Genomic DNA, 23,437 nt, shown 5'->3' on the forward strand with positions numbered 1-23,437 from the left:
CGGACTTAGAATATTTTATACACGTCACTAATAGGATGACGATTCATGGCACCTTAAGAGGTACATATACTTGCATATGTCTCTTATTGCATGTTCGGACTTAGAATATTTTTATACGCGTCACTAATAGGATGACGATTCAGTTGCCTTCCTTAAGAGGTACATATACTTGCATATGTCTCTTATTTGCATGTTCGGACTTAGAATATTTTTATACACGTCACTAATAGGATGACGATTCAGTTGGCTACCTTAAGAGGTACATATACTTGCATATGTCTCTTACTTGTATGTTCGGACTTAGAATATTTTTATACACGTCACTAATAGGATGACGATTCAGTTGGCTACCTTAAGAGGTACATATACTTGCATATGTCTCTTACTTGTATGTTCGGACTTAGAATATTTTTATACACGTCACTAATAGGATGACGATTCAGTTGGCTACCTTAAGAGGTACATATACTTGCATATGTCTCTTACTTGTATGTTCGGACTTAGAATATTTTTATACACGTCACTAATAGGATGACGATTCAGTTGGCTACCTTAAGAGGTACATATACTTGCATATGTCTCTTATTTTCATGTTCGTACTTAGAATATTTTTATACGCGTCACTAATAGGATGACGATTCAGTTGGCTACCTTAAGAGGTACATATACTTGCATATGTCTCTTATTTGCATGTTCGGACTTAGAATATTTGTATACGCGTCACTAATAGGATGACGATTCAGTTGGCTACCTTAAGAGGTACATATACTTGCATATGTCTCTTACTTGTATGTTCGGACTTAGAATATTTGTATACACGTCACTAATAGGATGACGATTCAGTTGGCTACCTTAAGAAGTACATATACTTGCATATGTCTCTTATTTGCATGTTCGGACTTAGAATATTTTTATACGCGTCACTAATAGGATGACGATACATATGGCTACCATTGTTAAATATATTTAAATAAAATATATTTAAATATAATTATTATTTTAATATATATATTTTATATATATATATATTCTGACTTAAAAAAGCCAAACAAAATAAACACAATTAAATTTATGTTTATTATCGAATCATCAAGCAAAGGATAAGCTTCAGTGGATCGCAGTATGGCAGCTGCTCAACCACTTACAACACCTTGCCTGTTACAAAAGTCGTTTACAATTGATTCTAGGCTTTGTCATTGTATTAAATAATGCTTTTATATGTAACTAGCGCGGCATCAGGTGATCGAAGATCCTCCCAATTTACTATGTTACAAATTACATTGGCATCACATCCATTGTCGTTTATAAAGTAAATTATAAACTTTAAATGGTTTAGAAGCCATACAATGCAAATTGCCCCTTATTTATCATTGCAGTCCAGCACGGATACGACCTTAGAGGCGTTCAGGCATAATCCAACGGACGTAGCGTCATACCACTGTTCGCTCGAACAAGTATTGTGCCATTGGTCCGTACCTGCGGTTCCTCTCGTACTACGCAGGAATGCTGTCGCAACAACGTTTTGTCATTAGTAGGGTAAAACTAACCTGTCTCACGACGGTCTAAACCCAGCTCACGTTCCCTTGCATGGGTGAACAATCCAACGCTTGGTGAATTTTGCTTCACAATGATAGGAAGAGCCGACATCGAAGGATCAAAAAGCGACGTCGCTATGAACGCTTGGCCGCCACAAGCCAGTTATCCCTATGGTAACTTTTCTGACACCTCTTGTTAAAAACTCTTTAAACCAAAAGGATCGATAGGCCGAGCTTTTGCTGTCCCTGTGTGTACTGAACACCGAGATCAAGTCAGCATTTGCCCTTTTGCTCTATGTGTGGTTTCTGTCCGCACTGAGCTGGCCTTGGGACACCTCCGTTATTATTTGAGAGATGTACCGCCCCAGTCAAACTCCCTACCTGGCAATGTCCTTGAATTGGATCATACCTGAGTAATTGGAGTTATACCAAATTTTCAAATCAAAAATACATAAATGCACCGTTTTATTAAAGAATTTGTTTGCGATTATATAACAAACTCGTGATACTTTGATCAAGAAGCTTGCATCAAAACCCAATACCATAAGATATAATAAATATATCCGTATAATGGCTAGGAAATGATACACGTTCCATTTAATCAAGTAAGTAAGGAAACAATAAGAGTAGTGGTATTTCATTGACGATACCAAACCGAAGTCTAATATCTCCCACTTATTCTACACCTCTTATGTCTCCTTACACTGCCAGATTAGAGTCAAGCTCAAAAGGGTCTTCTTTCCCCGCTAATTATTCCAAGCCCGTTCCCTTGGCTGTGGTTTCGCTAGATAGTAGATAGGGACAGTAGGAATCTCGTTAATCCATTCATGCGCGTCACTAATTAGATGACGAGGCATTTGGCTACCTTAAGAGAGTCATAGTTACTCCCGCCGTTGACCCGCGCTTACTTGAATTTCTTCACTTTGACATTCAGAGCACTGGGCAGAAATCACATTGTGTCAACACCCGCTAGGGCCATCACAATGCTTTGTTTTAATTAGACAGTCGGATTCCCCAAGTCCGTGCCAGTTCTGAATTGATTGTTAATTGATAATCGTTATAATTAATAAGAACTAATTGGTTTGACCCAATTAGTATTCTTAAAAATTTTAGCAAGAAAGTTCCACAATTGGCTACGTAACTAACTATCCGGGGAACAAGTAACTAACATAAATGCTAGAAACTCTATTTACCCAGAACGAGCACATAAACCATGTTATTGTTTCCCAATCAAGCCCGACTATCTCAATCTTCAGAGCCAATCCTTATCCCGAAGTTACGGATCTAATTTGCCGACTTCCCTTACCTACATTATTCTATCGACTAGAGACTCTTCACCTTGGAGACCAGCTGCGGATATTGGTACGGCCTGTTGAGAAGTTTGCGTGTCCCCACCATAAATTTTCAAGGTCCGAGGAGAAAATATCGACACAACAGTATATGTCATGCTCTTCTAGCCCATCTACCATATCTCTCTGCGAAAGACTTCCATGGTAGTACGGCTATAAAACAGAAAAGAAAACTCTTCCGATATCTCTCGACGGCTTCTTTATGGTCGTTCCTGTTGCCAGGATGAGCACGAGGCCCATATTTAATAACAAACGGATACTCAACAGGTTACGGAATTGGAACCGTATTCCCTTTCGTTCAAAATTATTCAAGTATATTATATTAGCTTGATTTGTATATATTGCGTTTTTGGTTTTACTTGAAAATTTTCGGCTTTCGCCTTGAACTTAGGACCGACTAACTCGTGATCAACCACTGTTCACACGAAACCCTTCTCCACTTCAGTCCTCCAAGGTCTCATTCGATTATTTGCTACTACCACCAAGATCTGTACCAATGGCAGCTCCATGCAGGCTTACGCCAAACACTTCTACGCATACCATTGTACCTTCCTACTCACTAAAGTTTCAAAATTTATATCACAAGTAATATAAATCATCTACTTTAGCGGTAATGTATAGGTATACAACTTAAGCGCCATCCATTTTAAGGGCTAGTTGCTTCGGCAGGTGAGTTGTTACACACTCCTTAGCGGATTTCGACTTCCATGATCACCGTCCTGCTGTTTTAAGCAACCAACGCCTTTCATGGTATCTGCATGAGTTGTTAATTTGGGCACCGTAACATTACGTTTGGTTCATCCCACAGCGCCAGTTCTGCTTACCAAAAGTGGCCCACTGGGCACATTATATCATAACCTTAAACTTCATATCAAGAAAGTTAAGGTTCTTACCCATTTAAAGTTTGAGAATAGGTTAAGATCGTTTCGACCCTAAGGCCTCTAATCATTCGCTTTACCAGATAAGATTATTTTATATAATATTAAAATGCACCAGCTATCCTGAGGGAAACTTCGGAAGGAACCAGCTACTAGATGGTTCGATTGGTCTTTCGCCCCTATACTCAATTCTGACAATCGATTTGCACGTCAGAACTGTTTCGGTCTTCCATCAGGGTTTCCCCTGACTTCAACCTGATCAAGTATAGTTCACCATCTTTCGGGTCACAGCATATATGCTCAAGGTACGTTCCAGTTAGAGGCATAAATAATATAAATATCATTATACATAACTATATAGAACGCCCCGGGATTGTGTTAATTAGCTATAAATAGTTAAAAAACTAATCCCATTATTAGTCAAGTTAATTACGCTATTAGGTTTATATCCCAATAACTTGCACATATGTTAGACTCCTTGGTCCGTGTTTCAAGACGGGTCCCGAAGGTATCCTGAATCTTTCGCATTGTTAATCCTACAAGTGCATATAATAAACACAAAAATCAATGATAATCATGCCATTATATAATTCCGAAAAATTAACGCACTGTATTCATATAAATCTATCAGCACTTTATCAAATTAATAACATTTATTCTGTGTTAAAATGCAAGCAATTTAATTTGAATAAACTATAAGTTATATTTTATGATAAATTTGGTATGCTAATAGATTACAATGTCCTTATATGGAAAAAATGCACACTATTATCATAATATTGTTTAAATATTACAATTTTAATGATGAATTTTCCATAACGGATATTCAGGTTCATCGGGCTTAACCTCTAAGCAGTTTCACGTACTGTTTAACTCTCTATTCAGAGTTCTTTTCAACTTTCCCTCACGGTACTTGTTTACTATCGGTCTCATGGTTATATTTAGTTTTAGATGGAGTTTACCACCCACTTAGTGCTGCACTATCAAGCAACACGACTCTTTGGAAACATCATCTAGTAATCATTAACGTTATACGGGCCTGGCACCCTCTATGGGTAAATGGCCTCATTTAAGAAGGACTTAAATCGTTAATTTCTCATACTAGAATATTGACGCTCCATACACTGCATCTCACATTTGCCATATAGACAAAGTGACTTAGTGCTGAACTGATTTCTTTTCGCTCGCCGCTACTAAGAAAATCCTTGTTAGTTTCTTTTCCTCCCCTAATTAATATGCTTAAATTCAGGGGGTAGTCCCATATGAGTTGAGGTTGTATATAACTTTTATTTGCAATTAATTCTTTATATATAATGATAAAACATTTTATTAAATTCGTTTAAAGCTGACGTATATATATATAATGGCATTTATTTGTAACGAATTAACGAAGAATAATAATATTGTCAACGTTTTTCATATTTCAAATCATTAATAAGAGACAATTCTAGATAATATTTTATGCTAGACATTTCTCAGTATTATTTGATTGAAAAAGAAAATATTCCTCTTCGTTTTTCTCAAAGTTTAATTACTATTGTGAGATAATGTTTTTCATATATTTGTTAATATTATGAATAAAATAATTAAATTATTTTTATCCAATAATATACCATATGCTTATAAAATTTTATTATAAAATTTGTATAAACAACTTAATTAGCATAGTCTTACAACCCTCAACCATATGTAGTCCAAGCAGCACTATAAAATTAATTAAAGTACATAACAGCATGGACTGCGATATGCGTTCAAAATGTCGATGTTCATGTGTCCTGCAGTTCACACGATGACGCACAGTTTGCTGCGTTCTTCATCGACCCATGAGCCGAGTGATCCACCGCTTAGAGTTTTATAATATTGGTTTTAAATTTGGTCAAATATGTTTTTATTGAAAGAAATTAAAAATACACCATTTTACTGGCATATATCAATTCCTTCAATAAATGTATTTATATACCTAAAATAAATGCTGCGAAATGTCTTAGTTTTATATAAACAATATATATCAAAGTATTATTTGTAATGGCATTTGTTTGTTAATATATATTGATAATTTTATATAAAACATTAACCTGAAACCAGGTACAACATTGTATATTTTAGGTTGTTGCATTATCCAATGTATGATCATCATCAAATTAGTTGGCCAATACATCTCGCAACGCGTGTATATTATGGTCCATATACACACAAAAGTTTATAATAAATATATAAAATATATTTTATTATATTAATAATTCGATTTGCTTGTTCGAATTTTATGTTTGTTTCTATTTAATTTATTTGTAATAATATTATATTATTACAATATTTCGATTTGCTTGTTCGAAATTTATTTGATCTTTTACTTTTAAGATCATATTTTTGGTATAATTATTATTATAATTATTATGTATATATATATATATATTGGTAATTTGTATTAAAATTGTATTAACAAATTTTTTTATTAACGGTAAGGATATTATACAATAATGATCCTTCCGCAGGTTCACCTACGGAAACCTTGTTACGACTTTTACTTCCTCTAAATAATCAAGTTCGGTCAACTTTTGCGAAACAACCGTAACACACAAGGCGTCACAGTGATCACGTCCGGAGACCTCACTAAATAATTCAATCGGTAGTAGCGACGGGCGGTGTGTACAAAGGGCAGGGACGTAATCAATGCGAGTTAATGACTCACACTTACTGGGAATTCCAAGTTCATGTGAACAGTTTCAGTTCACAATCCCAAGCATGAAAGTGGTTCAGCGGTTTACCCGGACCTCTCGGTCTAGGAAATACACGTTGATACTTTCATTGTAGCGCGCGTGCAGCCCAGGACATCTAAGGGCATCACAGACCTGTTATTGCTCAATCTCATTATTGCTAGACGCAATTTGTCCATTTAAGAAGCTAGTGTCCTTATAATGGGACAAACCAACAGGTACGGCTCCACTTATATAAACACATTCAAACACAATAAACATTTTACTGCCACCATGAATGAAGGCTATATAAGCTTCAACACCATAATCCTGAAGATATCTATTTAATATATTTGAGTCTCGTTCGTTATCGGAATTAACCAGACAAATCACTCCACGAACTAAGAACGGCCATGCACCACCACCCATAGATTCGAGAAAGAGCTATCAATCTGTCTTACACACTTATGTTCGGACCTGGTAAGTTTTCCCGTGTTGAGTCAAATTAAGCCGCAGGCTCCACTCCTGGTGGTGCCCTTCCGTCAATTCCTTTAAGTTTCAGCTTTGCAACCATACTTCCCCCGGAGCCCAAAAGCTTTGGTTTCCCGGGAAGCGACTGAGAGAGCCATAAAAGTAGCTACACCCAATTGCTAGCTGGCATCGTTTATGGTTAGAACTAGGGCGGTATCTGATCGCCTTCGAACCTCTAACTTTCGTTCTTGATTAATGAAAACATCTTTGGCAAATGCTTTCGCTTAAGTTAGTCTTACGACGGTCCAAGAATTTCACCTCTCGCGTCGTAATACTAATGCCCCCAAACTGCTTCTATTAATCATTCCGCTTGATCTGAAAACCAATGAAAGCAGAACAGAGGTCTTATTTCATTATCCCATGCACAGAATATTCAGGCATTTGAAGCCTGCTTTAAGCACTCTAATTTGTTCAAAGTAATTGTACCGGCCCACAATAACACTCGTTTAAGAGCACTAATGCAGGTTTTTAAATAGGAGGAACATATGAAAAAATACAAGTATTTAAACACATATAAGAACTCCACCGGTAATACGCTTACATACATAAAGGTATAGTACTAACCACAATTGTAAGTTGTACTACCCGTATGAAGCACAAGTTCAACTACGAACGTTTTAACCGCAACAACTTTAATATACGCTATTGGAGCTGGAATTACCGCGGCTGCTGGCACCAGACTTGCCCTCCAATTGGTCCTTGTTAAAGGATTTAAAGTGTACTCATTCCAATTACAGGGCCTCGGATATGAGTCCTGTATTGTTATTTTTCGTCACTACCTCCCCGAGCTGGGAGTGGGTAATTTACGCGCCTGCTGCCTTCCTTAGATGTGGTAGCCGTTTCTCAGGCTCCCTCTCCGGAATCGAACCCTGATTCCCCGTTACCCGTTGCAACCATGGTAGTCCTAGATACTACCATCAAAAGTTGATAGGGCAGACATTTGAAAGATCTGTCGTCGGTACAAGACCATACGATCTGCATGTTATCTAGAGTTCAACCAATATAACGATCTTGCGATCGCTTGGTTTTAGCCTAATAAAAGCACATGTCCCATAAGGTTCATGTTTTAATTGCATGTATTAGCTCTAGAATTACCACAGTTATCCAAGTAACTGTTAACGATCTAAGGAACCATAACTGATATAATGAGCCTTTTGCGGTTTCACTTTTAATTCGTGTGTACTTAGACATGCATGGCTTAATCTTTGAGACAAGCATATAACTACTGGCAGGATCAACCAGAATAATGTTTTCGTTCATATTTCATTCATATTTTTTGAATAGAAATTAGTAATATAAATATAATAGATTTTATTTCCATTTTATATGTTCGGTTTTTCTTAAATATTGATTTTAATTCAATATTTTTTTTTTGCTTTGTGAAATAATTCTATTTTAATTCGAATACGGCCATTTTTATATGGCATTCGTATACGTTCTTTAATTTTTACTTGTTTCGCCACTAATATAACAAGTTTATAATTGATGTTAAAGAAAAAGTACAACTTTTTTATAACACAATTTTCAATATATATTGTTTCTTTCTATAAGTTTTTATTATATTATATATACATATTTCATTCTAAAATATCATTTTTGTTCAACATACATAATTATTGTATCCACACATGTACAATTTTTGTTTAACCAATATAAATATTGAGTTAAATCATTTGCATTTTGATGATAAATTTAAAATTTATCTTTTCCATATAACTCTCTGGTAATATATGATATAAAACCGAGCGCATATGAAATTATTTTGATCACTAATATTGCAATTATATTTTATTATAATGCTTTTTGTAAACACATTGTACCGGCAAGCGATACTCTGTGCCCAAACGACAGGGGATATAATAATTTAATATAAATTATCATATATACCTGCCACCAAAGATTAACGATAAAAGTCGGAAACAATTTGTTATTCTATATATAATAGAAACTTGACCTCTGTTTCACCTTATTATCATGGGTTTATAATATTAACCGCGTAGCCAAGTCTTAATTTCATTTAAGAAACAAATTATACGGATAATATTTTGATTTTAATATATGTTGTTCTATTGATAACAAAAGTATATATTATAATATATTTTGTTCAATAGTAGATGGACTACTTACTGTACCATCCTTATTTTTTATTATTATTGATATACATTATATTGACAACAGCATATGATATTCATATGGTTTGTTCAATAATTAATTGGTGGACAACCACTGACCATCCTATAGTAGTTTTTGGCCACGACGTCTAAATATCGAAATTATTTAATTCCGTTTGCCACCCATACGATAGATATTAACTATCTATAATAATAATGTGTACGCATAAAATATTATATGTATATATATAGACCAACAGACAAGCACTTCACCCTATAGTAGTTTTTGGCCACGACGTCTATATATCGGGCATATTTAATTCTCTTTGCCACCCAACCAAAGATATTCACTTTTTTATATAAAGTATTATTTGATCATATTAATATAACCAATTATTTCTGCCATATTCATATAATTTCTTTATGAATTATTTTTTGGTCATATCCATATAATCTATATGCCGTATCCATATAATGAATACGGCATATCCATACAACTAGCCATATTTGTATGTCAATGTATATTTTATTATACATTTTTTTTCTTTATACATATAATATGGTATTTCCATATCGCTATAATTGAATTATATGTATAAGATATCATTTATATATAGCATTGCCAAAATAATATGATAAACATAAATTTTGAACAATACGGCCGGTCGGCGAGCACTGCCTCCCTATATATGTTTTTGGCCACGACGTCTAAATATTGGGTATTTTTCGTACTGCGGCCCCGGTGTATGTAAATTGGGCATATTTCGTACTGATGCCAACATATCTATATGACTCATTATTTCTTCCATATCAATCTACCTTCTTTTATTTCCATATTCAAGTAATTTCTTTATATGCCATATCAATATAAAATATTTTTTGGTCATATTTATATAATCTATATGCCGTATCCATATAATGAATACGGCATATCCATACAACTAGCCATATTTGTATGTCAATGTATATTTTATTATACATTTTTTTTCTTTATACATATAATATGGTATTTCCATATCGCTATAATTGAATTATATGTATAAGATATCATTTATATATAGCATTGCCAAAATAATATGATAAACATAAATTTGAACAATACGGCCGGTCGGCGAGCACTGCCTCCCTATATATGTTTTTGGCCACGACGTCTAAATATTGGGTATTTTTCGTACTGCGGCCCCGGTGTATGTAAATTGGGCATATTTCGTACTGATGCCAACATATCTATATGACTCATTATTTTCTTCCATATCAATATAACTTCTTTTATTTCCATATTCAAGTAATTTCTTTATTTGCCATATCAATATAAAATATTTTTTGGTCATATTTATATAATCTATATGCCGTATCCATATAATGAATACGGCATATCCATACAACTAGCCATATTTGTATGTCAATGTATATTTTATTATACATTTTTTTCTTTATACATATAATATGGTATTTCCATATCGCTATAATTGAATTATATGTATAAGATATCATTTATATATAGCATTGCCAAAATAATATGATAAACATAAATTTTGAACAATACGGCCGGTCGGCGAGCACTGCCTCCCTATATATGTTTTTGGCCACGACGTCTAAATATTGGGTATTTTTCGTACTGCGGCCCCGGTGTATGTAAATTGGGCATATTTCGTACTGATGCCAACATATCTATATGACTCATTATTTTCTTCCATATCAATATAACTTCTTTTATTTCCATATTCAAGTAATTTCTTTATTTGCAAAATCAATATAAAATATTTTTTTGTCATATTTATATAATCTATATGCCGTATCCATATAATGAATACGGCATATCCATAGAACTAGCCATATTTGTATGTCAATGTATCTTTTATTATACATTTTTTTTCTTTATACATATAATATGGTATTTCCATATCGCTATAATTGAATTATATGTATAAGATATCATTTATATATAGCATTGCCAAAATAATATGATAAACATAAATTTTGAACAATACGGCCGGTCGGCGAGCACTGCCTCCCTATATATGTTTTTGGCCACGACGTCTAAATATTGGGTATTTTTCGTACTGCGGCCCCGGTGTATGTAAATTGGGCATATTTCGTACTGATGCCAACATATCTATATGACTCATTATTTTCTTCCATATCAATATAACTTCTTTTATTTCCATATTCAAGTAATTTCTTTATTTGCCATATCAATATAAAATATTTTTTGGTCATATTTATATAATCTATATGCCGTATCCATATAATGAATACGGCATATCCATACAACTAGCCATATTTGTATGTCAATGTATATTTTATTATACATTTTTTTTCTTTATACATATAATATGGTATTTCCATATCGCTATAATTGAATTATATGTATAAGATATCATTTATATATAGCATTGCCAAAATAATATGAAAAACATAAATTTTGAACAATACAACCGGTCGGCGAGCACTGCCTCCCTATATATGTTTTTGGCCACGACGTCTAAATATTGGGTATTTATCGTACTGCGGCTCCGGTGTATGTAAATTGGGCATATTTCGTACTGATGCCACCATATCCATATAACTTATTTTTTGTTCTATATCTATATAATTAATTTTTTTCCATACCTATAACTATTAAACTAATTTTTTTCCATATCCATACTTGAACTTATTATTTTTCCCATATCCATATAACTCGTTTTTTCCATATCCACACTAGAATTTAGTATTTATCCCATATCCATATAAATCATTATTTACCATATCAATATAAATAATATTTTTCCATATTCATACTAGAACTTATTATTTCTTTAATATTCATATAACTCAATATTTTTTCATATCCATACTAGAACTTATTCTTTTTCCCATATCCATACTAGAACTTATAAATTTTCCCATATTCATATAACTAATTTTTTTCATATCCATACTAGAACATTATATTTTTGCCATATCTATATAACTCATTTTATTCCATATCCATACTAGAACTTATTATTTCTTTAATATCCATATAACTTAATATTTTTCCATATCCATACCAGAACTTTTATTTTTCCCATATCCATAGAACTAATTTTTTTCATATCCATACTAGAACCTAATTTTCTTCCTATATCCATATAACTTATTATTTACTATTACAATATAATTAATTTTTTCCATATCCATACTAGAGCTTATTATCTCTTCAATATCCATAAAACTCAATATTTTTTCATATCCATACTAGAACTGATTATTTTTCCCATATCCATACTAGAACTCAGTATTCTTCCCATATCCATACTACAACTTAGTATTTTTCCCATATGCATATAACTCATTATTTAGCATATCAATATAACTAATTTTTTTCCATATCCATACTAGAACTTATTATTTCTTTAATATCCATATAACTCAATATTTTTTTATATCCATACTAGAACTTATTATTTTTCCCATATCCATACTAGAACTTATAAATTTTCCCATATTCATATAACTAATTTTTTTCATATCCATACTAGAACATTAAATTTTTTGCCATATCTATATAACTCATTTTATTCCATATCCATACTAGAACTTATTATTTCTTTAATATCCATATAACTCAATATTTTTTCATATCCATACTAGAACTTATCATTTTTCCCATATTCATATAACTCATTTTTCCATATCCATACTAGAACTCTGTATTCTTTTCCATATCCATATAACTCATTTTTTTTTCATATCCATACTAGAACTTATTATTTTTCCCATATCCACATAACTCATTTTTTTCATATCCATACTAGAACTTGTTATTTTTCCCATATCCATATAACTCATTTTTTTTCATATCCATACTAGAACTTAATATTATTTTCATATCCATATAACTCATGTTTGGACTTGGAATATTTTTATACACGTCACTAATAGGATGACGATTCAGTTGGCTACCTTAAGAGGTACATATACTTGCATATGTCTCTTACTTGTATGTTCGGACTTAGAATATTTTTATACACGTCACTAATAGGATGACGATTCAGTTGGCTACCTTAAGAGGTACATATACTTGCATATGTCTCTTATTTTCATGTTCGGACTTAGAATATTTTTATACACGTCACTAATAGGATGACGATTCAGTTGGCTACCTTAAGAGGTACATATACTTGCATATGTCTCTTACTTGTATGTTCGGACTTAGAATATTTTTATACACGTCACTAATAGGATGACGATTCAGTTGGCTACCTTAAGAGGTACATATACTTGCATATGTCTCTTACTTGTATGTTCGGACTTAGAATATTTTTATACACGTCACTAATAGGATGACGATTCAGTTGGCTACCTTAAGAGGTACATATACTTGCATATGTCTCTTACTTGTATGTTCGGACTTAGAATATTTGTATACACGTCACTAATAGGATGACGATTCAGTTGGCTACCTTAAGAAGTACATATACTTGCATATGTCTCTTATTTGCATGTTCGGACTTAGAATATTTTTATACGCGTCACTAATAGGATGACGATACATATGGCTACCATTGTTAAATATATTTAAATAAAATTTATTTAAATATAATTATTATTTTATATATATATATTTTATATATATATATATTCTGACTTAAAAAAGCCAAACAAAATAAACACAATTAAATTTATGTTTATTATCGAATCATCAAGCAAAGGATAAGCTTCAGTGGATCGCAGTATGGCAGCTGCTCAACCACTTACAACACCTTGCCTGTTACAAAAGTCGTTTACAATTGATTCTAGGCTTTGTCATTGTATTAAATAATGCTTTTATATGTAACTAGCGCGGCATCAGGTGATCGAAGATCCTCCCAATTTACTATGTTACAAATTACATTGGCATCACATCCATTGTCGTTTATAAAGTAAATTATAAACTTTAAATGGTTTAGAAGCCATACAATGCAAATTGCCCCTTATTTATCATTGCAGTCCAGCACGGATACGACCTTAGAGGCGTTCAGGCATAATCCAACGGACGTAGCGTCATACCACTGTTCGCTCGAACAAGTATTGTGCCATTGGTCCGTACCTGCGGTTCCTCTCGTACTACGCAGGAATGCTGTCGCAACAACGTTTTGTCATTAGTAGGGTAAAACTAACCTGTCTCACGACGGTCTAAACCCAGCTCACGTTCCCTTGCATGGGTGAACAATCCAACGCTTGGTGAATTTTGCTTCACAATGATAGGAAGAGCCGACATCGAAGGATCAAAAAGCGACGTCGCTATGAACGCTTGGCCGCCACAAGCCAGTTATCCCTATGGTAACTTTTCTGACACCTCTTGTTAAAAACTCTTTAAACCAAAAGGATCGATAGGCCGAGCTTTTGCTGTCCCTGTGTGTACTGAACACCGAGATCAAGTCAGCATTTGCCCTTTTGCTCTATGTGTGGTTTCTGTCCGCACTGAGCTGGCCTTGGGACACCTCCGTTATTATTTGAGAGATGTACCGCCCCAGTCAAACTCCCTACCTGGCAATGTCCTTGAATTGGATCATACCTGAGTAATTGGAGTTATACCAAATTTTCAAATCAAAAATACATAAATGCACCGTTTTATTAAAGAATTTGTTTGCGATTATATAACAAACTCGTGATACTTTGATCAAGAAGCTTGCATCAAAACCCAATACCATAAGATATAATAAATATATCCGTATAATGGCTAGGAAATGATACACGTTCCATTTAATCAAGTAAGTAAGGAAACAATAAGAGTAGTGGTATTTCATTGACGATACCAAACCGAAGTCTAATATCTCCCACTTATTCTACACCTCTTATGTCTCCTTACACTGCCAGATTAGAGTCAAGCTCAAAAGGGTCTTCTTTCCCCGCTAATTATTCCAAGCCCGTTCCCTTGGCTGTGGTTTCGCTAGATAGTAGATAGGGACAGTAGGAATCTCGTTAATCCATTCATGCGCGTCACTAATTAGATGACGAGGCATTTGGCTACCTTAAGAGAGTCATAGTTACTCCCGCCGTTGACCCGCGCTTACTTGAATTTCTTCACTTTGACATTCAGAGCACTGGGCAGAAATCACATTGTGTCAACACCCGCTAGGGCCATCACAATGCTTTGTTTTAATTAGACAGTCGGATTCCCCAAGTCCGTGCCAGTTCTGAATTGATTGTTAATTGATAATCGTTATAATTAATAAGAACTAATTGGTTTGACCCAATTAGTATTCTTAAAAATTTTAGCAAGAAAGTTCCACAATTGGCTACGTAACTAACTATCCGGGGAACAAGTAACTAACATAAATGCTAGAAACTCTATTTACCCAGAACGAGCACATAAACCATGTTATTGTTTCCCAATCAAGCCCGACTATCTCAATCTTCAGAGCCAATCCTTATCCCGAAGTTACGGATCTAATTTGCCGACTTCCCTTACCTACATTATTCTATCGACTAGAGACTCTTCACCTTGGAGACCAGCTGCGGATATTGGTACGGCCTGTTGAGAAGTTTGCGTGTCCCCACCATAAATTTTCAAGGTCCGAGGAGAAAATATCGACACAACAGTATATGTCATGCTCTTCTAGCCCATCTACCATATCTCTCTGCGAAAGACTTCCATGGTAGTACGGCTATAAAACAGAAAAGAAAACTCTTCCGATATCTCTCGACGGCTTCTTTATGGTCGTTCCTGTTGCCAGGATGAGCACGAGGCCCATATTTAATAACAAACGGATACTCAACAGGTTACGGAATTGGAACCGTATTCCCTTTCGTTCAAAATTATTCAAGTATATTATATTAGCTTGATTTGTATATATTGCGTTTTTGGTTTTACTTGAAAATTTTCGGCTTTCGCCTTGAACTTAGGACCGACTAACTCGTGATCAACCACTGTTCACACGAAACCCTTCTCCACTTCAGTCCTCCAAGGTCTCATTCGATTATTTGCTACTACCACCAAGATCTGTACCAATGGCAGCTCCATGCAGGCTTACGCCAAACACTTCTACGCATACCATTGTACCTTCCTACTCACTAAAGTTTCAAAATTTATATCACAAGTAATATAAATCATCTACTTTAGCGGTAATGTATAGGTATACAACTTAAGCGCCATCCATTTTAAGGGCTAGTTGCTTCGGCAGGTGAGTTGTTACACACTCCTTAGCGGATTTCGACTTCCATGATCACCGTCCTGCTGTTTTAAGCAACCAACGCCTTTCATGGTATCTGCATGAGTTGTTAATTTGGGCACCGTAACATTACGTTTGGTTCATCCCACAGCGCCAGTTCTGCTTACCAAAAGTGGCCCACTGGGCACATTATATCATAACCTTAAACTTCATATCAAGAAAGTTAAGGTTCTTACCCATTTAAAGTTTGAGAATAGGTTAAGATCGTTTCGACCCTAAGGCCTCTAATCATTCGCTTTACCAGATAAGATTATTTTATATAATATTAAAATGCACCAGCTATCCTGAGGGAAACTTCGGAAGGAACCAGCTACTAGATGGTTCGATTGGTCTTTCGCCCCTATACTCAATTCTGACAATCGATTTGCACGTCAGAACTGTTTCGGTCTTCCATCAGGGTTTCCCCTGACTTCAACCTGATCAAGTATAGTTCACCATCTTTCGGGTCACAGCATATATGCTCAAGGTACGTTCCAGTTAGAGGCATAAATAATATAAATATCATTATACATAACTATATAGAACGCCCCGGGATTGTGTTAATTAGCTATAAATAGTTAAAAAACTAATCCCATTATTAGTCAAGTTAATTACGCTATTAGGTTTATATCCCAATAACTTGCACATATGTTAGACTCCTTGGTCCGTGTTTCAAGACGGGTCCCGAAGGTATCCTGAATCTTTCGCATTGTTAATCCTACAAGTGCATATAATAAACACAAAAATCAATGATAATCATGCCATTATATAATTCCGAAAAATTAACGCACTGTATTCATATAAATCTATCAGCACTTTATCAAATTAATAACATTTATTCTGTGTTAAAATGCAAGCAATTTAATTTGAATAAACTATAAGTTATATTTTATGATAAATTTGGTATGCTAATAGATTACAATGTCCTTATATGGAAAAAATGCACACTATTATCATAATATTGTTTAAATATTACAATTTTAATGATGAATTTTCCATAACGGATATTCAGGTTCATCGGGCTTAACCTCTAAGCAGTTTCACGTACTGTTTAACTCTCTATTCAGAGTTCTTTTCAACTTTCCCTCACGGTACTTGTTTACTATCGGTCTCATGGTTATATTTAGTTTTAGATGGAGTTTACCACCCACTTAGTGCTGCACTATCAAGCAACACGACTCTTTGGAAACATCATCTAGTAATCATTAACGTTATACGGGCCTGGCACCCTCTATGGGTAAATGGCCTCATTTAAGAAGGACTTAAATCGTTAATTTCTCATACTAGAATATTGACGCTCCATACACTGCATCTCACATTTGCCATATAGACAAAGTGACTTAGTGCTGAACTGATTTCTTTTCGCTCGCCGCTACTAAGAAAATCCTTGTTAGTTTCTTTTCCTCCCCTAATTAATATGCTTAAATTCAGGGGGTAGTCCCATATGAGTTGAGGTTGTATATAACTTTTATTTGCAATTAATTCTTTATATATAATGATAAAACATTTTATTAAATTCGTTTAAAGCTGACGTATATATATATTAATGGCATTTATTTGTAACGAATTAACGAAGAATAATAATATTGTCAACGTTTTTCATATTTCAAATCATTAATAAGAGACAATTCTAGATAATATTTTATGCTAGACATTTCTCAGTATTATTTGATTGAAAAAGAAAATATTCCTCTTCGTTTTTCTCAAAGTTTAATTACTATTGTGAGATAATGTTTTTCATATATTTGTTAATATTATGAATAAAATAATTAAATTATTTTTATCCAATAATATACCATATGCTTATAAAATTTTATTATAAAATTTGTATAAACAACTTAATTAGCATAGTCTTACAACCCTCAACCATATGTAGTCCAAGCAGCACTATAAAATTAATTAAAGTACATAACAGCATGGACTGCGATATGCGTTCAAAATGTCGATGTTCATGTGTCCTGCAGTTCACACGATGACGCACAGTTTGCTGCGTTCTTCATCGACCCATGAGCCGAGTGATCCACCGCTTAGAGTTTTATAATATTGGTTTTAAATTTGGTCAAATATGTTTTTATTGAAAGAAATTAAAAATACACCATTTTACTGGCATATATCAATTCCTTCAATAAATGTATTTATATACCTAAAATAAATGCTGCGAAATGTCTTAGTTTTATATAAACAATATATATCAAAGTATTATTTGTAATGGCATTTGTTTGTTAATATATATTGATAATTTTATATAAAACATTAACCTGAAACCAGGTACAACATTGTATATTTTAGGTTGTTGCATTATCCAATGTATGATCATCATCAAATTAGTTGGCCAATACATCTCGCAACGCGTGTATATTATGGTCCATATACACACAAAAGTTTATAATAAATATATAAAATATATTTTATTATATTAATAATTCGATTTGCTTGTTCGAATTTTATGTTTGTTTCTATTTAATTTATTTGTAATAATATTATATTATTACAATATTTCGATTTGCTTGTTCGAAATTTATTTGATCTTTTACTTTTAAGATCAAATTTTTGGTATAATTATTATTATAATTATTATGTATATATATATATATATTGGTAATTTGTATTAAATTTGTATTAACAAATTTTTTTATTAACGGTAAGGATATTATACAATAATGATCCTTCCGCAGGTTCACCTACGGAAACCTTGTTACGACTTTTACTTCCTCTAAATAATCAAGTTCGGTCAACTTTTGCGAAACAACCGTAACACACAAGGCGTCACAGTGATCACGTCCGGAGACCTCACTAAATAATTCAATCGGTAGTAGCGACGGGCGGTGTGTACAAAGGGCAGGGACGTAATCAATGCGAGTTAATGACTCACACTTACTGGGAATTCCAAGTTCATGTGAACAGTTTCAGTTCACAATCCCAAGCATGAAAGTGGTTCAGCGGTTTACCCGGACCTCTCGGTCTAGGAAATACACGTTGATACTTTCATTGTAGCGCGCGTGCAGCCCAGGACATCTAAGGGCATCACAGACCTGTTATTGCTCAATCTCATTATTGCTAGACGCAATTTGTCCATTTAAGAAGCTAGTGTCCTTATAATGGGACAAACCAACAGGTACGGCTCCACTTATATAAACACATTCAAACACAATAAACATTTTACTGCCACCATGAATGAAGGCTATATAAGCTTCAACACCATAATCCTGAAGATATCTATTTAATATATTTGAGTCTCGTTCGTTATCGGAATTAACCAGACAAATCACTCCACGAACTAAGAACGGCCATGCACCACCACCCATAGATTCGAGAAAGAGCTATCAATCTGTCTTACACACTTATGTTCGGACCTGGTAAGTTTTCCCGTGTTGAGTCAAATTAAGCCGCAGGCTCCACTCCTGGTGGTGCCCTTCCGTCAATTCCTTTAAGTTTCAGCTTTGCAACCATACTTCCCCCGGAGCCCAAAAGCTTTGGTTTCCCGGGAAGCGACTGAGAGAGCCATAAAAGTAGCTACACCCAATTGCTAGCTGGCATCGTTTATGGTTAGAACTAGGGCGGTATCTGATCGCCTTCGAACCTCTAACTTTCGTTCTTGATTAATGAAAACATCTTTGGCAAATGCTTTCGCTTAAGTTAGTCTTACGACGGTCCAAGAATTTCACCTCTCGCGTCGTAATACTAATGCCCCCAAACTGCTTCTATTAATCATTACCTCTTGATCTGAAAACCAATGAAAGCAGAACAGAGGTCTTATTTCATTATCCCATGCACAGAATATTCAGGCATTTGAAGCCTGCTTTAAGCACTCTAATTTGTTCAAAGTAATTGTACCGGCCCACAATAACACTCGTTTAAGAGCACTAATGCAGGTTTTTAAATAGGAGGAACATATGAAAAAATACAAGTATTTAAACACATATAAGAACTCCACCGGTAATACGCTTACATACATAAAGGTATAGTACTAACCACAATTGTAAGTTGTACTACCCGTATGAAGCACAAGTTCAACTACGAACGTTTTAACCGCAACAACTTTAATATACGCTATTGGAGCTGGAATTACCGCGGCTGCTGGCACCAGACTTGCCCTCCAATTGGTCCTTGTTAAAGGATTTAAAGTGTACTCATTCCAATTACAGGGCCTCGGATATGAGTCCTGTATTGTTATTTTTCGTCACTACCTCCCCGAGCTGGGAGTGGGTAATTTACGCGCCTGCTGCCTTCCTTAGATGTGGTAGCCGTTTCTCAGGCTCCCTCTCCGGAATCGAACCCTGATTCCCCGTTACCCGTTGCAACCATGGTAGTCCTAGATACTACCATCAAAAGTTGATAGGGCAGACATTTGAAAGATCTGTCGTCGGTACAAGACCATACGATCTGCATGTTATCTAGAGTTCAACCAATATAACGATCTTGCGATCGCTTGGTTTTAGCCTAATAAAAGCACATGTCCCATAAGGTTCATGTTTTAATTGCATGTATTAGCTCTAGAATTACCACAGTTATCCAAGTAACTGTTAACGATCTAAGGAACCATAACTGATATAATGAGCCTTTTGCGGTTTCACTTTTAATTCGTGTGTACTTAGACATGCATGGCTTAATCTTTGAGACAAGCATATAACTACTGGCAGGATCAACCAGAATAATGTTTTCGTTCATATTTCATTCATATTTTTTGAATAGAAATTAGTAATATAAATATAATAGATTTTATTTCCATTTTATATGTTCGGTTTTTCTTAAATATTGATTTTAATTCAATATTTTTTTTTTGCTTTGTGAAATAATTCTATTTTAATTCGAATACGGCCATTTTTATATGGCATTCGTATACGTTCTTTAATTTTTACTTGTTTCGCCACTAATATAACAAGTTTATAATTGATGTTAAAGAAAAAGTACAACTTTTTTATAACACAATTTTCAATATATATTGTTCTTTCTATAAGTTTTTATTATATTATATATACATATTTCATTCTAAAATATCATTTTTGTTCAACATACATAATTATTGTATCCACACATGTACAATTTTTGTTTAACCAATATAAATATTGAGTTAAATCATTTGCATTTTGATGATAAATTTAAAATTTATCTTTTCCATATAACTCTCTGGTAATATATGATATAAAACCGAGCGCATATGAAATTATTTTGATCACTAATATTGCAATTATATTTTATTATAATGCTTTTTGTAAACACATTGTACCGGCAAGCGATACTCTGTGCCCAAACGACAGGGGATATAATAATTTAATATAAATTATCATATATACCTGCCACCAAAGATTAACGATAAAAGTCGGAAACAATTTGTTATTCTATATATAATAGAAACTTGACCTCTGTTTCACCTTATTATCATGGGTTTATAATATTAACCGCGTAGCCAAGTCTTAATTTCATTTAAGAAACAAATTTATACGGATAATATTTTGATTTTAATATATGTTGTTCTATTGATAACAAAAGTATATATTATAATATATTTTGTTCAATAGTAGATGGACTACTTACTGTACCATCCTTATTTTTTATTATTATTGATATACATTATATTGACAACAGCATATGATATTCATATGGTTTGTTCAATAATTAATTGGTGGACAACCACTGACCATCCTATAGTAGTTTTTGGCCACGACGTCTAAATATCGAAATTATTTAATTCCGTTTGCCACCCATACGATAGATATTAACTATCTATAATAATAATGTGTACGCATAAAATATTATATGTATATATATAGACCAACAGACAAGCACTTCACCCTATAGTAGTTTTTGGCCACGACGTCTATATATCGGGCATATTTAATTCTCTTTGCCACCCAACCAAAGATATTCACTTTTTTATATAAAGTATTATTTGATCATATTAATATAACCAATTATTTCTGCCATATTCATATAATTTCTTTATGAATTATTTTTTGGTCATATCCATATAATCTATATGCCGTATCCATATAATGAATACGGCATATCCATACAACTAGCCATATTTGTATGTCAATGTATATTTTATTATACATTTTTTTTCTTTATACATATAATATGGTATTTCCATATCGCTATAATTGAATTATATGTATAAGATATCATTTATATATAGCATTGCCAAAATAATATGATAAACATAAATTTTGAACAATACGGCCGGTCGGCGAGCACTGCCTCCCTATATATGTTTTTGGCCACGACGTCTAAATATTGGGTATTTTTCGTACTGCGGCCCCGGTGTATGTAAATTGGGCATATTTCGTACTGATGCCAACATATCTATATGACTCATTATTTTCTTCCATATCAATATAACTTCTTTTATTTCCATATTCAAGTTATTTCTTTATTTGCCATATCAATATAAAATATTTTTTGGTCATATTTATATAATCTATATGCCGTATCCATATAATGAATACGGCATATCCATACAACTAGCCATATTTGTATGTCAATGTATATTTTATTATACATTTTTTTTCTTTATACATATAATATGGTATTTCCATATCGCTATAATTGAATTATATGTATAAGATATCATTTATATATAGCATTGCCAAAATAATATGATAAACATAAATTTTGAACAATACGGCCGGTCGGCGAGCACTGCCTCCCTATATATGTTTTTGGCCACGACGTCTAAATATTGGGTATTTTTCGTACTGCGGCCCCGGTGTATGTAAATTGGGCATATTTCGTACTGATGCCAACATATCTATATGACTCATTATTTTCTTCCATATCAATATAACTTCTTTTATTTCCATATTCAAGTAATTTCTTTATTTGCCATATCAATATAAAATATTTTTTGGTCATATTTATATAATCTATATGCCGTATCCATATAATGAATACGGCATATCCATACAACTAGCCATATTTGTATGTCAATGTATATTTTATTATACATTTTTTTTCTTTATACATATAATATGGTATTTCCATATCGCTATAATTGAATTATATGTATAAGATATCATTTATATATAGCATTGCCAAAATAATATGATAAACATAAATTTTGAACAATACGGCCGGTCGGCGAGCACTGCCTCCCTATATATGTTTTTGGCCACGACGTCTAAATATTGGGTATTTTTCGTACTGCGGCCCCGGTGTATGTAAATTGGGCATATTTCGTACT

At 33.6% G+C, this 23,437-nt stretch overlaps 6 non-coding genes across 6 annotated transcripts; all 6 read right to left on the reverse strand.

Annotated features, from left to right (window-relative positions):
* Positions 1-1,081: 1,081 nt before the first annotated feature.
* LOC138913999 (large subunit ribosomal RNA) lies at positions 1,082-5,038 on the reverse strand. Its single transcript, XR_011419890.1, has one exon. It is a non-coding gene; the product is annotated as a large subunit ribosomal RNA (ribosomal RNA).
* A 397-nt stretch (positions 5,039-5,435) lies between these two features.
* Positions 5,436-5,614, reverse strand: LOC138913994 (5.8S ribosomal RNA). The gene has a single exon (XR_011419885.1). It is a non-coding gene; the product is annotated as a 5.8S ribosomal RNA (ribosomal RNA).
* Positions 5,615-6,237: 623 nt separating this feature from the next.
* LOC138913998 (small subunit ribosomal RNA) lies at positions 6,238-8,231 on the reverse strand. Its single transcript, XR_011419889.1, has one exon. It is a non-coding gene; the product is annotated as a small subunit ribosomal RNA (ribosomal RNA).
* A 5,527-nt stretch (positions 8,232-13,758) lies between these two features.
* Positions 13,759-17,715, reverse strand: LOC138913995 (large subunit ribosomal RNA). The gene has a single exon (XR_011419886.1). It is a non-coding gene; the product is annotated as a large subunit ribosomal RNA (ribosomal RNA).
* Positions 17,716-18,113: 398 nt separating this feature from the next.
* Positions 18,114-18,292, reverse strand: LOC138913996 (5.8S ribosomal RNA). Its single transcript, XR_011419887.1, has one exon. It is a non-coding gene; the product is annotated as a 5.8S ribosomal RNA (ribosomal RNA).
* Positions 18,293-18,915: 623 nt separating this feature from the next.
* LOC138913997 (small subunit ribosomal RNA) lies at positions 18,916-20,910 on the reverse strand. The gene has a single exon (XR_011419888.1). It is a non-coding gene; the product is annotated as a small subunit ribosomal RNA (ribosomal RNA).
* Positions 20,911-23,437: the final 2,527 nt, after the last annotated feature.

Source organism: Drosophila takahashii, unplaced genomic scaffold (genome assembly GCF_030179915.1).
Source record: "Drosophila takahashii strain IR98-3 E-12201 unplaced genomic scaffold, DtakHiC1v2 scaffold_105, whole genome shotgun sequence".
Classification (NCBI taxonomy): domain Eukaryota; kingdom Metazoa; phylum Arthropoda; class Insecta; order Diptera; family Drosophilidae; genus Drosophila; species Drosophila takahashii.